This window comes from Pteropus medius, unplaced genomic scaffold, assembly GCF_902729225.1.
Source record: "Pteropus medius unplaced genomic scaffold, Ma_sr-lr_union100, whole genome shotgun sequence".
Classification (NCBI taxonomy): Eukaryota; Metazoa; Chordata; class Mammalia; order Chiroptera; family Pteropodidae; genus Pteropus; species Pteropus medius.
The window spans coordinates 196645-212944 of NW_024352839.1; the positions used below are offsets into that span (position 1 = coordinate 196645).

The following is a 16300-nucleotide window of genomic DNA, read 5'->3' on the forward strand; positions in this document are numbered from 1 at the left end:
AAAGTATATTTTAATTAGCAAAATAACTTTCAATTACTAAAATGAGACTGGCTTTGTGATTAAAAGTGTACCAAATACTCTTAATTCTCTTAGAATGCCTGAAAAAAAACTATTTACCTTGCCGTAAATTTCATCCAGAAGCAGGAAATGTCAATTGTATATCAGTATTGAAAGCACTAGTTATGGGTAAAAATTGTTTTTTGCTGCATGTTACCCATGCAACACTATTCATTTTAACAGACTGGTTTAGTTCATATGGTGTTTCCCTGCAATGAACCTTACCATTTGGGAACTATAAAACTGTTATCTCTTCCTTTCCAATAATTATACTCCTGTTTTATTTGCTAAGTTTCTATTGAGTTGCAATTTTGCAGACAGACTTAATGAACACTATTCAGATAATCAAATCTTACATACCCAACTAGACAGTGGTCATACAGTTCGTCACAAAACCATCACAAAAAATAACAGGTTGCAAACACATGCATAGTTTACATTCAATCAAACTTACTTCAGAAAACCATAGCCCTCTCACATCATTCACAATCTCAGACAGCACATTTAATTACATAATTCCAGGCAAAATCACAAAATCACATCACAAATCACTTTCGCTTCTCCACCATCACCTAGTCTCAAAATACGACTCACACCTAATCTAAAAATAGACAAAGGCAAAAGAAAGCCCACGTAGCAACACTACTGTCCACTTTTCACACACAATCGGCCATAATCTCCTGCAGATTAGCACGCACCCAAAAAGCAGTTTAGGACAGGAAGCAGCCTCATTCGGTGTACGCGCACACACACGCACACACACGCACGCACACACACGCGCGCGCGCGCGTCCACACACACACACACACACACACACACACACACACAGCATGTCCTTCTGTGCGAGGCCCCGCTCGCTGCGATGCAGCTTTCTCAAGGTCAAAACACAAAATTCCCCCTCGCGGAGCTCGCTCCAGTCACACTCGGCTGTCACCCTAAGGGTCATGCCCATGGCCCACGCCCGAAGCCCCCCACTTGCACAGATCTGAGTGTCTGGTTACCGCGGGGCCGGTTCCGGTTCCCTCAGAATTAACAGGTCCGGCTTAGACTCCTGGTTTTCTCCTTGGCCTCCTCACTGGGTCCCGCTTCCTTGTCTGCCCTCCGGACCCTGAGCTTCCAGCTCCCTCCTCCTCCTCCTCCTTCTCAGAGCCCCCAAGACACACACGCCTCAACCCTGGCCCAAGATCAGGAGTCTGCGCTTGCGCACTCCAGAGTGGGCGGGAGCTCCCAGGAGGCTACGGGGCGGCCTGTATCGAGCGGCTGAGTTCCAGCTGCCGCTGCTCAGGTCTGGTTGTACCAACGCCTGCTCTTTTCTGGCTTGGACTACGTTTCACTGAGGCCATGGGGGAGCTAAAGAACTTCCACCTCTGGTTCATTTTCTGCTAGCCTTGTGGTCGCATTCTGTGCGGTGAGTTAAGGTGATGCGAGTCGGGGTGCAGGAGAAGCTTACCGTAGGAGGCCCGGAGTTTCCCTTGTGCAGATGGGTCAAAGGAAGGCAGGAGTCCCCTTGGGTCTGTGTTAGTCACCTTCAGAGGAAGGTGATTGTGAGTGGGTGTGCGATTCTGTGACTGCGTCAGCGTAGGATATGATTATGAGAGTGTATGTGTGTGATAGTGAGTGACAGGGCTGGGTGTCTGCGCAGTGGGGAGGCCCTGATAGGCTCCTGGGACTTTGAGTGGTGCGGGGCCTTTTTTATGACCGTGGTTGGCTGTGACTGTGAGGTGTGTTACCCTGTGACCGAGTACTCCTGTTACAGCGCTATTGTGACTCACTAAAGACTGATCAAAATTGGCCTAGTGTAGCTTTCTTTTCTTTTCTTTTCTTTTCTTTTCTTTTTTTTTTTTTTAGGAGGGTAGAGCTTCATTTTTGCAGTTCTGGGCTGAGGAGTTTGTGGACAAGGTCCCATGTACCTTAATCTGTGCCTGTCAAAGACTCCCAGACCCTTGTTAACCACAGAGGCCCCCTGTTTTAAAGCATGTTCTCTGTTGCCTTCATCAGTACACCCTGTATCCATTGTCCAACCTGGTACTTAATACACAGTAGGCATGCAGTACATTAAGTGTAGCCATTCTGGAGCCATTATAAGTTCCATGGTTTCTTGGAATTTGTTGCACTGGGTTTTCTTTCACTGCCTCTGTCATTTCACCTTATAGCCACATTGCACAGAAATAGCTGTGAAAAGGAATTTGAATATGAGACCTAAAATGATGGTTCCAACTAAAAAAAGCACAGCCCTGTGTTTGTTATGACAATTTTAGATATGAAATTTCCCCCAAGGGGGGGAAAACATGACATTAAGGCACCAAGAGCAGGATTCCTTCCTCCAAAGATTGCTTCTGAAAGCTCTGTGGGGGCAAGATGCCTATTGTAGATCCACAGCATTTTCATAGCTTTGTTGACAGGAAACTATTGTGAACAGGAACAGATTCCAGTCCCAGGCTTCAGTGACTCTGACTTTTCTTTATGATACAGGCATGGGTCAACCAGTATTCTAGTCTTTCTCATACTTCCATTTGGTATTTTTAATATGGATGATAGGGGCTTGCTGGTGCTAACCTAAAAATAAAAGGCCTGCCAAAGCGAGAGGCAACAAGCATTTATTTGAGATCAACAAGACCGGCTATTCAGAATCAGAATTCCAGCAGAAGCCTAAATAATGTTCCAGTTAGGAAAGAAAGACAGTGGGTATTTATGAAAAAGGAACAATTACAGGAACAATTGAAGGAAGGCATTTCCATTGGTGCAGACAACATGATATAATGACACTAATTCTAAACAATGTTTTTAATTTTCAGTTCAGTAGTCATCAGTCCAGTAGTCATAATAACTGTTTTTTTGTTATTGTTACAAACAGTTATTTGGGACACATGTTGTCTTATGCCCAGTCCAGAGGTTATTTTGTCCTATTTTAACATTTCAAAGTTTGAGGCATAAGACGTGCAAGGTTGTTTCTCTGGCATGGCAGCTCCGGCTCCATTTTAAACTGACTCTGTTTTATTGTTGTTTACACTAGTGATGAAGAATGTGTTCTTATTTGGAGCCTGTCTGAGCTTTAAGGCCTTGTATGTCCTAATTCCCTTTTCCTTCCAAGTTTTGCTGTATTCCAAAAGAAGCCATGAAAGGAGAAAAGTGTTGCAGTTGCTTGTCAAAGCCAAGCTAGAGGTCATTTTGAGCTTTTTCTTTGTTTTATGAACTTTTTCTTTGTTTTGTTTTTCAGGATATAGAATAACTTCATCTAAAATGCCATGCCAAATAATGACTTATATATTTACCAGGTCTCTAGGCCTTCTCTTCTCAGTTAATGATGCTACCATGAGGATGGATCTCTTTCTTTTCCAATGCTTCGTGAAATGCCCTACCTACAGTTAATTTTCATATAATCACTTGGCAACACCTCCCCCTTGTGCTCTTTTGGTCTAAGTATTCTCATGATGCAGAAATAGTCCTCCTTTACCTGGTAAGTTGTTGGGAAGAGACCAGTGCTCAGGTAGAATTACACATTAGATAATTTAGATATTCTTGAGAGACATGAGTGAGATGGTTTGATTGATTTCATTAAGTAAGCAACAACCTTTTGTTTGGGACACCTTTAGGAGTAAGAGAATTATTGGGGATATGTGCAGAGAGATCTCTGTCAGGAAGGGAAGGCATTTATTTCCCAGGGAATCCATTAGGAGATTTATGTTGCACCAGGCTAGTTCACGAATAAGATTTGGCAGCATCAGTTTTTAAAAATTTTGTTAATTTTTAATTACAGTTGACATTTAATATTATATTAGTTTTAAGTGATGAGATATTTATATAACATAGTGATGAGATATTTATATAACTTACAAAGTAATCACCCCGATAGGTCGAGTGCCCACATAGTGATGAGATATTTATATAACTTACAAAGTAATCACCCCGATAGGTCGAGTGCCCACCTGACACCAAACATAGTCATTACAATATTATTAACTATATTCCCTATGCTGTACTTTACATCCCTATGACTATTTCGTAAGTGCCAATTTGTACTTCTTAATCCCTTCACCTTTTTCACCCAGCCCCCTAACCCCACTCCCTTCTGGCAACTATCAATTTGTTCTCTGTATCTATGAGTGTTTCTGTTTTGTTTATTTTATTTTTTAAATTCCATAGATAAGTAAAATTATGTTATTTGTCTTTCTCTGTCTGACTTATTTCACTTAGCATAATACCCTTAAGGTCCATTCATGTTGTTGCAAATGGTAAGATTTCACTTTTTTATCGCCAAGTAATATCCCTTTGTATATATGTATCATATCTTCTTTATTGGTTTGTCTATGGATGGATGCTCAGGTTCCATCCATATCTTGGCTATTGTAAATAATGCTATGGTGAACATGGGGTGCATATATCTTTTTGAATTAGTGTTTTGATTTTCTTCAGATAAATACCCAACAGTAGGATTGCTGACTCATACGGTAGTTCTATTTATAATGTTTCAAGGAACTTCCATACTGTTTTCTACAGCTGCTGCACCAACGTGCAATCCCACCAGCTGTGCACGAGGGGTACCTTTTCTCCACAACTTCCCCAAGTCTTGTTTGTTGATTTATTGGTGATAGCTATTCTGACAGGTGTCAAGTGATATCTCATTGTAGTTTTAATTTGCATTTCTCTGGTGGTTAGTGAGTTGAGCATCTTTTCATTTATCTATTGGCCATTCTTACATCTTCTTTGGAGAAATGTCTATTCAGGTCCTCTGGTCATTGTTAAATTGGATCGTTTGGTTTTTTATGGAGTTAAGTTGTGTGAGTTATTTATATTCTTTGGCTATTAACTTCTTGTTGGATGTATCATTGGTTAATATCTTCTCTCATTCACTAAGTTGTCATTTTGTTTTGCTGATGATTTCTTTCACTGTGCAAAAATATTTTAGTTTGATGTAGTCCCATTTGTTTACTGTTGTTTTTGTTTCCCTTGCCTGAGGAGATCTATCCAAAAAAAATATTACTAAGACTTTGTCAAAGAGTTTACTGCCTAGGTTTTCTTAGGAGTTTTACGGTTTCGGTTTTACATTTAAGTCTTTAATCCATTTTGAGTTTATTCTTGTATGTGGTTTAAGAAAGTGGTCTAGTTTCGTATTTTTTTGCATATATCTATCTAGTTTTCCTAACACCATTTATTGAAGAGACTGTCTTTACCCCCATTGTATATTCTTGACTCATTTGTCATAGATTAAATGACCATATAGCTTTGGGTTTATTTCTGGGTTCTTTATTCTGTCCTATTGATCTGTATGTCTGTTTTTATTCCAGTACCATGCTGTTTTGATTACTATGGCCTTGTAGTATAGTTTGATATCTGGTAGTGTAACACCTCCAATTTTGTTCTTTCTCAAGAACACTGTGACTATTTGGGATCTTTTGTGGTGCCATATAAATTTTAGGATAATTTGTTCTAGTTCCGTGAAAAATATCATTGGTAGTGCAGGGATTGCATTGAATCTATAGATTGCTTTGGGTAGTATGGACATTTTTTAAATTCTTTAAAAAAATTTTTTTTAATTTATTTTCTTTTTTTTTTGGTATCATTGGTTAACAAAATCCAGTAAGTTTCAGGTGTACAATTTAACAGTAAGGCGTATATATATTGCATTGTGTATTCCCCTCCCATAGTTAGATTTCTTTCTGTAACCACATATCTGACCCCATCTACCTACCTCCTCCCCACTTCCTCCCTACCTTCTGGTAACCACTAGTCTATTACTCATGTCCATGAGTCTCTGATTGTCCTGTTCATTTGTGATCATAAGTGATATGTGGTTTTCAACTTTTTCTGTCTGGCTTATTTTGCTTAGCGTGATTATCTCGAGGTCCTTCCATGTTTTTGCAAATGGCAGTATTTCCTCTCTTCTTATGGCTAATATTCCATTGTATATATGTACCACAGCTTCTTTATCCAATCATCTATCATAGGACATTTTGGTTACTTCCATTTCCTGACCACCGTGAATAATGCTGCTATGTGCAAATATCTTTTCAGATATGACCTTTCAAGTCTTTGGAGTAAATACCCAGTAGAAGGATTGCTAGATCATATGATAGATCAATTCTTAGTTTTTTGAGGAACCTCCATACTGTTTTCAATAGTGACTGTACCAATTCGTAGTCCCACCAACAGTGTATAAGGGTTCCTTTTTCTCCGCATCCTCTCTAACATTTGTTATTACTTGTCCTGTTGATAACATCTATTCTAACAGGTGTGAGATAGTACCTCATTGTGGTTTTGATTTGCATTTCCCTGCTAGATTGCGATGTCGAGCATCTTTTCATATGTTCGTTGGCCATTTGTATGTCCTCTAGGGAGAAGTGTCTGTTCAGGTCCTCTGCCCATTTGTTGATTGGATTGTTTGGCTTTTTTTGTTATTGAGTTGAATGAGTTCTTTGTATATTTTGGATATTAGGCCCTTGTAGGAAGCGTTGCTTGCAAATATAGTTTCCCATTCGGATGGTTGCCTTTTTGTTTTGTTGATCGTTTCTTTTGCTGTACAGAAGCTTTTTAGTCCCATTCATTTATTTTAGCTTTTACTTCCCTTGCCTTTGAGGTCAAATTCATAAAATCTTCTTTAACTCCAAGATCCTTGAGTTTAGTTCCTATGTTTTCTTCTATGTATTTTATTATTTCAGGTTTTATATTCAAGTCCTTAATCCATTTTGAATTAATTTTGGTGTGTGGTGATAGACAACAGTCTAGTTTCATTCTTTTGCATGTGGCTTTCCAGTTTTCCTAGCACCATTTATTGAAGAGGCTTTCCTATCTCCACTGTACGTTTTGGATTTTTTGTTGAAAATTATTTGCCCATATAAATATGGATTTACTTCTGGACTCTCAATTCTGTTCCACTGGTACATGTGTCTGTTTTGCTGCCAATACCATGCTGTTTTGATTACTGTTGCTTTGTAGTAGAATTTGAAGTTGGGCAGAGTGATGCCTCCAGCCTTGTTCTTTTTTCTCAGGATGGCTTTGGCGATTCAAAGTCTTTTGTGCTTCCATACAAATCTGATGATTTTTTGTTGTTTCTTTAAAAAATGCCAACGGGATTTTTATGGGGATTGCATTAAATCTGTATAATGCTTTATGTAATATGGTTATATTAACTATATTGATTCTTCCACTCCAAGAACACAGAATATCTTTCCATTTCTTTGTATCTTCTTCGACTTCTTTTAATAGGGTCTTGTAGTTTTCATTATATAGGTCCTTCACATGTTTTGTTAGATTTATTCTTAGATATTTTATTCTTTTTGTTGCAATTGCAAAAGGAATTATTTTTCCACTTATTTTTCTGACACTTCAATATTAAGAGTATAGGAACGCTATGGATTTTTAAACATTGATTTTTGTATCCAGAGACTTTACTGTATTTGCTTATTGTTTCTAGTAGTGTTCTTGTGGGGTCTTTAGGGTTTTCTATATAGAGAATCATGTCATCCGCAAATAGTGACAGTTTGACTTCTTTGTTTCCTATTTGGGTGCCTTTTATACTTTTCTCTTGTCTGATTGCACTTGCTAGGACCTCCAGTGTTATATTGAATAACAGTGGCAATAGTGGACAGCCTTGCCATGTTCCTGATCTTAGAGGAAAGGTTTTAGTTTTTCACCATTAAGTATAATATTGGGTGAGGGTTTGTCATACATGGCCTTTATTATGTTAAGGTACTTTCCTTCTATACCAATTTTGTGAAGTGTTTTGATCATAAATAGATGCTGTATCTTGTCAAAGGCTTTTTCTGCATCTATTGATATGATCATATGATTCTTATTTTTTAATTTGTTTATGTGGTGTATCACATTAATCGATTTGCATATGTTGAACCATCCCTGTGCTTCTGGGATGAAGCCCACTTGATCGTGGTGTATAATCTTTCTAACGTGTTGCTGTATTCGGTTCGCTAGTATCTTATTTAGGATTTTTGCATCTGTGTTCATGAGACATATTGGTCTTGTTTTCTTTTTTTGTGTTATCCTTACCAGGTTTTGGTATTAGAGTAATATTGTCCTCATAGTTAGAAAGTATTGCCTCCTCTTCGATTTTTTGGAAGAGTTTGAAGAAAACAGGTATTAAATCTTCTTTAAACATTTGGTACAATTCACTGGTGAAGCTATCTGGTCCTGGACTTTTACTTTTTGGTAGGTTTTTGATGATTGTTTCAATTTCCATTCTGTTGATCAATCTATTTAGAGTTTCCAGATCCTCTTGATCTAATCTAGGAAGATTCTATTTTTCTAAGTACTGATCCATTTCTTCTAGGTTATTAAAAAGAATACTTTTTCATAGTATTCTTGCATGATCCTTTGTATTTTTGCAATGTCCGTTGTAATTTCCCCTCTTTCATCCATGATTTTGTTTATTTGTGTCTTTTCTCTTTTTTCTTTAGTGAGTCTAGCCAGGGGTTTGCCAATTTTATTAACCTTCTCAAAGAACCAGCTCCTTGTTGTATTTATTTTTCTATTTCTTTTTTATTTCATTTATTTCTGCTCTAATTTTGATTATTTCTTTCCTTCTGCTGACTTTAGGCTTCATTTGTTCTTCCTTTTCCAATTTTTAAAGATGAAGCATCAGGTTGTTTATTTAGGCTCGTTCTTGTTTTTGGAAGTAGGCCTGTAATGATATGAACTTTCCTCTTATGACCGCTTTTGCCGTGTCCCAAGAGTTTTGATATGTTGTACTATCATTATCACTCATTTCTATGTATCTCTTGATATCTCTTTTTATTTCTTCTCTAACCCAGTTATTCTTCAGTAGCATGTTCTTTAATCCACATGTATTGGTAGTTCTTCCTCCTTTCTTTTTGCAGTTGCTCTCTAGCTTCAAAGCATTATGATCAGAGAATATGGTTGATATGATTTCAACTCTCTTATATTTGCTGAGGCTATCTCCGTGTCCCAGTATGTGGTCAATTTTTGAGAATGTTCCATGTGCACTAGAGAAGAATGTATAAGAAGAATGATTAGAATGGGATGGAAGGCTCTGTAAATCACTTATGTACAGTTGGTCTAATGTGTCATTTATGGCTGTCCTTATTGATTTTCTGTTTGAATGATCTGTCCATATCCAACAGTGGGGTATTTACGTCCCCCTGCTACGATAGTATTTTGGTCTGTTTCTCTCTTTAGTTCTGTTAGTAATTGCTTTACATATTTCAGGGCTCTCTGATTGGGAGCATAGATATTAATGTGTTATGTCTTGGTGCATGATTCCCTTTATCATTATGAAGTGTCCCTCAGTATCTTTCTTTACCTTTTTTATTTGAAGTCTGTTTCGTCCGATATTAGTACTGCTACTGCTGCTTTTCTCAGAATGCCATTTGCTTGAAATATCATTTTCCACCCTTTCACTTTGAGTCTGTTTTTGTCTTTGTAGCTGAGATAGAAGTTATCTTTTTATAATGGCCTTTTTTATTCTTTTTATTCTTTTTCTGTGAAACTTCATTCATGTCCTTTGTTATGGTAGCATGTTTAATAATTAATCATTCAACTTACTTGAAGTTTATCTTGTATGGTAGATGAGATATAGATGAGGCTTAATCTTATTCCAAAATGGCTACCTAGATATCCGGCACCATTCATTTAGAGTCTATCTTTAACCAAGGAGGTGAAAAACCTGTATATTGAAAACTACATGACATTGATGAAAGAAACTGAAGAAGACACAAAGAAATGAAAAGCTATTTTGTGTTTGGAAAAATACTGTTAAAATGCCCATACAGCCCAAAATGATATGCAGATTCAATGTATCCTTATCAAAATTCCAGTGGCATTTTTCATAGTAATAAAACAAGCAACCCTAAAATATGTATGGAACCACAAAAGATATCTAATAGCTATAGCAATCTTAAGAAAGAAAGAAAAAGCTGGAAGGCTCACACTTCCTGATTTCAAACTATATCACAAAGCTATAATAATCAAAGCAGTATGGTACTGTCATAAAAACAGACAGAAAGATTAATGGACCAGAACAGAGCACCCAGAAATAAACCCACACATATATAAACAAATAATTTATAACAAGAAAAGCCAAGAATATATGGTGGGGAAAAGACAGTCTATACAATAAATGGTGTTGGGAAAATTGGACAGTCACTTGCATAAAAATGAAACCACTATCTTATACCACCCACAAAAATCAATCAGAAATGGGTTAAAGAGTTGAACATAAGACCTGACATCATAAACTCCTAGAAAAAAACCATAGGTGGTAAACTCTTTGACATCAGTCTTGGAGATGATTTTTTGCATTTGATACCAAAAGCAAAGGCAACAAAAGAAAAAATAAACACATGGCACTATATCAAACTAAAATGCTTCTGCACAGCAGAGGAAACCATCAACAAAATGAAAAGGCAACCTATAGAATGGGGGGAAACATCAGTAAATTATATATCTGATAAAGGATTAATACTCAAAATATACATAGAACACATACAACTCAGTAGACCAAAAACAAAAACACAATCTGATATCAAAATGAGCACAGGATCTGAGTAGACATTTTTCCAAAGAAGACATACAGATGGCCAACAGGTACATGAAAAGTTTCTCAATATCACTAATCATCAGGGAAATGCAAATCAAATCTACAATGAAATATCACTTCGCACCTGTTAGAATGGCTATTATCAAAATGACAAGACATACAAAGTGTTGGCATTAGTAACAAGAAAACACCAACTTGCATGGGCCATGCCTGTTTTAAAATTCAACATATTTATTAGTCCTCTTCTTGGTTCCACTTTAAAAGAACTCAGAATCCAAAGAAAGTGCTGATGGAAGAGAGGGAAAAAATGACATGAGATGATCTCGCCTCTGAGCTCCAAAAGTGCTACTTCAGAATGACATTTTTCTTTGCCCCTCATGTCTCCTTACTCCTAGCACCCATACACACATACATAAAAGATTAGAAGGAAGCTGGATAAATCCACATATTACTCAAAACAAGGAGGAAATGCAGCTATAGTATGATGGAATCAAGAAAGACAGGCCCCAGGCTCTTTAGTAGGGGGGATTTAGAGAGGCAGAACAGTGTCCCAAAACTATAATGAAATGGACCAAACTGACCTGCTCAAACCTACCTTCACCAGATTCTCACTGAATTAAGAGGGGAAAGATGTGGAAATGAACATTAGAAAAAGATCAGGGAAACAGAAAACAACCCCACCATCCTGAATCAGCTGGCTTAACACAGTGGAATGACCTTTTGAAGACTCAGTTAAAATGCCAGTTAGGTGGCAGTATCTTGCAGGGTTGGAACAAGGTTCTCCAAAAGGCTGTATGTACATGCTGTGGATCAGCATCCTATATCTGGTACTGTTTTGTCCCATAGCCAGGATTCACGAGGCCAAGAATAAGGGGTAGAAATGAGAGTGACACTGCTCACTGTTACTCCTAATGGACCTATAATAAAATTTTTGCTTCCTGTCCCCACAACCTGTACTCTGCTGCCAGGATGTCTTAGTTCCAGAGAGAAGACTGCTTCCACCAGGAGACACATGATTCCATTGAATTGGAAGTTAAGACTGCTCCTCTGCCACTTTGGGCTCCTCATCCCTCTGAATCAACAGGCAAAGAATATAGTTACTGTGCTGGCTGGGGTGTTTGACCTTGGCTACCAAGGGGAAATTGGACTGCTACTCCACAAGAGAGTTAAAGAGTGTCTGGTGCATGGCAAATCTTTTCGGGCATTTCTTTGCATTAACATGTCCTGTGATTAAAGTGAGTGGAAAATTACAACACTATTCAGGCAAGATTACTGATGGGCCAGACTCTTCAATATCATTTGGGTCACTCCACCAAGTAAAGAATCATGACCCACTGAGGCGCTTGCTGGTGGCAAAGGGAATATGGAATGGGTCATGGAAGAAGGTAGTTATAAATGCCAGCTATGACCATGTGGTCAGTCTCAGAAATGAGAACTGTAATCATCATGAGTGTTTCTTCATTTCAGTGTGTGTGTGTGTCTGTGTGGTAAATATCTTTGCTTCCCCTTTTTTCCCCCTTTATCATATAACATAAGATGTACTGACTTTATGTCATAGTAGTTAAGTATTATTAACTTTACATCACAATATTTAAGTTATGGGATATCAAGAAGAAGAGTAAACATCACCCAAGGACTTAGTACCCTCTTCTGGGGAAAGCATTAGTGTGTTTTTTGGTTGTATGCAGGGTAGTTATACATGTTAGGTGGAAGTACGATCTTGCTATTGTCTTTATTCAGAGATTAAATATAGCTTAAGGAGATGTGTATAGGTGACAAGTTGATAAGGGGTGAACTTATGATCACTAATTTTATGTCAGTTTGGCTAGACCACGATGCCTAGGTATTCAGTCAAATATCATTCTGGATGAAACATGAAGGTAGTTTTTTGGATGAGATTAACATTTAAATCAGTGGCCTTTGAGTAGAGCAGATTACTCTCCTTAATATGTGTGAGCCTCATCCAATTAGTTGAAGGCCAAATAGAACAAAGACTGATCTCTCCCAGAGCAAGAAGGAACTCTGCCAGCAGACAACTTTTGGACTCGAACTGCATCTATTCCCTGGCTGTTCAACTTGCTAGCCTGCCCTGCAGATTTTGGACTTAACAAGCTTCCACAAACTCATGATCCAATTCCTTAAAACATCTGTCTCTGTCTCTCTCTCTACACACACACATATCTTTTGGAGTATGCTTCTCTGAGGAACCCTAATACACTATTCTAAGTATTTTACATGTATTGTCTCATTAGTCCTCCTGAGAATCCTATAAGGGAGGTATCATTTCCAGTAAATCGATTAGGCAAATGAGGCACCAAGAGCTAAAATAATTAAAGTGTCAGAGTTCCTGAGAGGTGAAACCAGAATTTGAATTCCAAGGCTCTCAGTCTTTAACTGTTTAACTACTAGATGCTCTATATCTTGTCTGCTTCACTGAGCCATTCCTGATGAGTATCTCTCTCTTTGATCATTAATTTGGAACCAAAATCATAATGATTATAATGTGGTCTATCATATCTTATTTAATACATTGTTTATTCTCAAACATTTCTTTTTCTTTTTACTAATTATTAATTATCAGGAATTCTTCAGTGAACATCCTTATAATACCTTTTTGTTCATTTCTATTTTTTCCCAAGACAAAGTGTCCTAGAAGTGGGATTTCTGAATAAAACATTGGGCATGCCCTCAACGTGCAAGAAGTTATGCATACTTACTTGGAAGAAACAGATTAATAAGATATAATTGCTACCTTTCTGTTGTTCCATTCAACAGGGAAAATTAAAGTAGGTCAAAGGCAGAGCATGATGAAGACCTTTGGAGAAGTACAGATGATAAACCATGGGAGTTGATAAGAAAGTGTTCTAACTATAGCAATATGTTCCAATTATTGCGAATTCATGAGAACTATCAGTGTGAATGAATTTTCTCTAGCCAAGTTTATGTTCTACAGTTTTGATTCTCTTGATGTTGGATCCAAGGCGATTCTCCCATTGGTTGCATGCAATTATGGCTAATGTTTCAGAAGTGAAATAAATACTTATATCAAGATATAAAACAAAGCAGCAAGACCAAGGTTTGAACCTTTTAGCTCTTCTGTAGGCCAACACCCCACAGGCATGCTTGAAAACTAAATTTGTTGGAAGAGATCATAAGAGAAATCATTTATAGCCAACTGTATTTAGAATATGCTGAGCTGTAAATCTAACCTAAAGACTTACCACAGTGAATTTTTTCACCGATTTTTTGAAGAACTTCCCTTTAAGAAAATACCTTAAAATGTATCTTCTAAAATTGATACATAGTTCTCACAAAGAAAATAGGAAGTATATATAAGTTGAAATTTATGTAAGTTTATGGAAGTATACTTAAACGAAAGATCAGTATCACAGTCTAGAAGTCACCAATGTTAACATTTAAATGTATAAGTCCAGATATTTTTCTTTTTATTACTAATGTCTGACATTCTATCTGTAAAGATAGAATATATTTTGATAAATGGAATAGTTGTACATATGTGTAGTAACCTGCTTTTGCCACTGTCAGTATATTTTTTTCCTATATTTTTTGGTTATTATACCTTTTTTTTTTTTTTACCTATTTAGTCTACGAGTATGATCAGATCTTCCTAGTGAATGCTCCATCAACAGAGTACTAAGCAGACCAATCTGCTTAACTTCGAGGGACTAATTTTTAACGACTACTTAATATCTCATTGTGAAGTTCTGGAATTTATTAACCTAGTATTCAGACGATCCCAGATTCACGATGATTTTCCAATTTTATAATGGTGTGAAAGCAATACCCATACTACCTGTCCATTTTTCACTTTCAGTACAGTATTCTATAAATGAGATATTCAACACTTTATTACAAAACAGGCTTCATGTTAGATGAGTTTGCCTAACCGTAGGCTAATGTAAGTGTTCTGAGCACCTTTAAGGTAGGTCAGATAGTCTAAGCTATGGTGTTTGGTAGGTTGGGTGTATCATTTTCAGCTTATGATTATTTTCCTCTTAACAATGGGTTTATCGGGACATAGCCCCATCATAACTTAAGGCGCATCTGTATTCTTGCTGGACTCAGAAAGCTGAACAAAACCAGAGACGTTTCTTCTATATGCTGTCTAGCTCATGTGTTTGGCCCACCCTCCCCTTTCCCCCAGGATCATATGAGACTAGGCTTTGTAGAGTTGGAATGTTTTTGTCATTTGCAAGACTGTCACTTCCAAGGATGTCCATCAAGTTCTCGCAGGTGGAAAGTGACTGCCTGAAAGCTGCTCAAAGGGATATAACAAGGATGTGACATTGGAGCCCTGTTTTGCCAGTTAATATTTTGCCTCAGTATTTATAATTTGCCTGCTGGAGGTATTTGCCTTCATTATGAGTCTCTGGAGAGCCTTTGAGGAACTGATTTAACATTCGTATCACTGGAAACAAACTATTTTGTTATTACTGAGGCTTCATTTTCTTGACACCTAAGGTGACCTTGTCTTTCTTTGGCATTTTTATTCTTCTTCCCTGATTGACATTACCACAGCAGACCCAAGTCTCATTTTGTTGCCAGCCCTTCTGGGTCAGGGACCCAAACCAAGGTCCTTCTGCCCAGTGCAGTTTGCGCCAATAGAGAAAGACTGAGTTCAGTAAAGCAGCACAGCAACTTTTCTCTTTGATGGAGGAATGGAGAAGGGTGAGCTCATGCTTAAAAGGCACCTCCTCCGCATGGTTAGGGCTTGGGGTGGAAGGCTTTTAAAGAAACTGGGTAGGCAGGATAAGGGGGTGGGGAGTTCTTAGAAAGGGGGCAGCAACCTCTGGGAAGAGCTGGGGTATGTGCAGTCCCCAATGGTTCCGTTGCACAAGGCACTCACTGTGCCTAGAGGTGTACATTTCTTTCCCTTGGGTGTGATTTTTATTATGTTAATGAAGCAAGTTGGCTAGTGGTCATGGGTTGGGGGTTCTGAACACCATCTTCGAATGAGCTGTCTGTAGGTGTTGTGGTTAACCGTTAGCAGTTTGCCTTAGTTCCTATAAGCAAGCATAGCTTGTGACATAGTTTAGGTATTTGGAAACAGTAGGGTTTCCTACATGATATCCGGGTGACGATATCTTCTCCTATGTATAGGACTTTATTATCTGTAAGACTTACGTGATTTTCTTATTGCAGGAAAGGAGACAGCCCTAAATGATGTAGAGAGTGGTTTAACTAAACGGGCTCCAAGAAGAGGAAAGCCATTGCAGGTAAAAGTTTAACTGCTGTGAAGAGTGAGAAGTATGAGAAGCTTTCTTCTCAGAGGCCAGGCGAAAGAACTGAGATCCCTTTGGCCTGAGTTCCCAAAGAGTTGTCACCAATTGTGAACAGAATCATCTGAAAATGGAGTCAACTATGTCGAGGGGCCCTAAAATGGGAGTCAGGATGCCATTAGCAAAGTCAGGTTCAAGCACATCTACACCCAGATGAGGTTTGAAGTTTTGGACTTCTGTGCTTGCGAAGAAGCACATCTTGGAACTTGCCTCCCTGTCATGCGGATGCTTATCTGAGTCCCACCACTGAGACCTGACTAAACCTTCCTGAGCTAGTCATCATACCAGGTTAGACAGCCAAGGAAAAACTGGTTTTTGCCTTGCTAAGCTTGGGCTTCCTTTGTCTTCCCAGAGCACATATCAGGTCTTCTACTGAATCTGTCTCCATGTTTCGAATCCTTTAAGTCCCCAAATAAACTTCTGATTTTTTTTTACA

The 16300-nt window shown here is 38.1% G+C and overlaps 1 protein-coding gene and 1 long non-coding RNA gene across 9 annotated transcripts in view; one reads left to right on the plus strand and one right to left on the minus strand.

Annotated features, from left to right (window-relative positions):
* The window catches only part of ZNF382 (zinc finger protein 382), a 32992-nt gene extending 31250 nt beyond the window's left edge, over positions 1–1742 (minus strand). For 4 of the 8 annotated variants that reach the window (XM_039850148.1, XM_039850144.1, XM_039850149.1 and 1 more), the window contains exon 1: positions 1059–1266. The gene's annotated coding sequence lies outside the window, so the exon portion shown is untranslated. Of the gene's footprint in view, positions 1–1058; positions 1268–1507 lie in introns of those variants that run through there. The other 4 variants (XM_039850145.1, XM_039850142.1, XM_039850143.1 and 1 more) reach the window with 3 other exon arrangements.
* LOC120592473 (uncharacterized) lies at positions 1271–16300 on the plus strand. The gene is made up of 2 exons (XR_005650121.1): positions 1271–1465; positions 15728–16300. It is a non-coding gene; the product is annotated as an uncharacterized LOC120592473 (long non-coding RNA).